At 40.1% G+C, this 1,241-nt stretch overlaps 2 protein-coding genes across 2 annotated transcripts in view; one reads left to right on the top strand and one right to left on the bottom strand.

Moving 5' to 3' along the window:
- Window positions 1-1,241, bottom strand: part of LOC128889814 (uncharacterized) — a 24,206-nt gene that overhangs the window by 18,867 nt on the left and 4,098 nt on the right. The gene's annotated exons all lie outside the window — the stretch shown is intronic.
- Window positions 1-1,241, top strand: part of LOC128889774 (carbohydrate sulfotransferase 11) — a 20,831-nt gene that overhangs the window by 16,444 nt on the left and 3,146 nt on the right. The window lies entirely within an intron of this gene.

Below are 1,241 nucleotides of genomic sequence, written 5' to 3'. Positions count from 1 at the left end.
CCAATTCTACACCAATTCTACACCAATTCTACTACACCAATTGTACACAAACTCTACATATTTCTTACACTGTACGTATTTTATATTATTGTGCGTGATAAATGCATAAAATCCGGAGTCTAATTATTCAGAACAGGCACCTATGCATGTCGGTAGACGAAAAGTAAAACAACATAACTGACCTTGATATGGCCTCGACGCCTACATCACATATCGATCGTACGAAGCTCTGATAACACGTTCGACCTTTTTCTAATCTCGACACATCCAATATTTACTTTGATGTACTATTCAACCCACCTATTTCTATTTACGCACGTTGCGTCACCGGAAATGGGATGGTCGTGTCTCGTGTTTACACGAAAATAGACAAAAAATAGAGAAGAAATGACCAGAATACCAAAGCTTGTTTATCTGTGGCTTCCTTTTTATCATAAGCGCTCGGATCAACTAATCGCAGCAATCTAAATAGAGACAGTCTTGCAATACAAAGAGAAACATCAATAAACTCAATAACCCTAATAAACTCGGACTTAATCACCAATGAGATCATAATTATTTTGATTTCTGAACTCATCGTCGAGTTCTGCCAATTGTGGCAATTAGAATCTCTAAACCGCGCGCGCGAGAGCTAACGCGTAACTTCGGTGCACCGAGTAGGCGTGATGCACAGTGCTACAGCCGTCACCGAGTATTTCGATTAATTGCAGAAATTAGGAAATTGGATTAACCTTGCCCGTAGCGCAGAAGGTCGCGCACAACGCGACACGCGATGCACGACCAGGCCTATTGGCAACAACACGGCTTCGAGGCGACCACCTCGAAACTCTAAGGCTGTCTGTTAATCGGCTGAAAGCCTGCGAACGTCTTCGATGCGATTCTTTAATTCCTCTAAGTATAATATTCACATAGATCATCGTTGAACCAATGCTACAACATTCATCTCCTCCAATCCTCGAGTCGTCTGGTTTGGAATTAAAAATATACATTCTGTAAAAAGAAAATAGAAACAATCAAGAAATCGCTTCTTTTTCTAAGTTTGGAGAGTAGGTGTCAGTAGGTGTAACTGTATCGCAGGCTGGGTTATGTTGTATTTTGCTCCATTATGTTATGAGACTGTGTAACGTTGTATGATATGGAAGTATTCTACACCTTTCACTATTCTGACGTATAATGCTGATATATTCTGTAGTTGGCAGGATTATACTCTACTTGGATGGAATACTCAGTATTATACCATA

The sequence above is a fragment of the Hylaeus anthracinus genome, unplaced genomic scaffold (assembly GCF_026225885.1).
Source record: "Hylaeus anthracinus isolate JK02 unplaced genomic scaffold, UHH_iyHylAnth1.0_haploid 0, whole genome shotgun sequence".
In the NCBI taxonomy this organism is placed as follows: Eukaryota; Metazoa; Arthropoda; class Insecta; order Hymenoptera; family Colletidae; genus Hylaeus; species Hylaeus anthracinus.
This window is presented reverse-complemented; position numbering and strand designations above follow the sequence as displayed.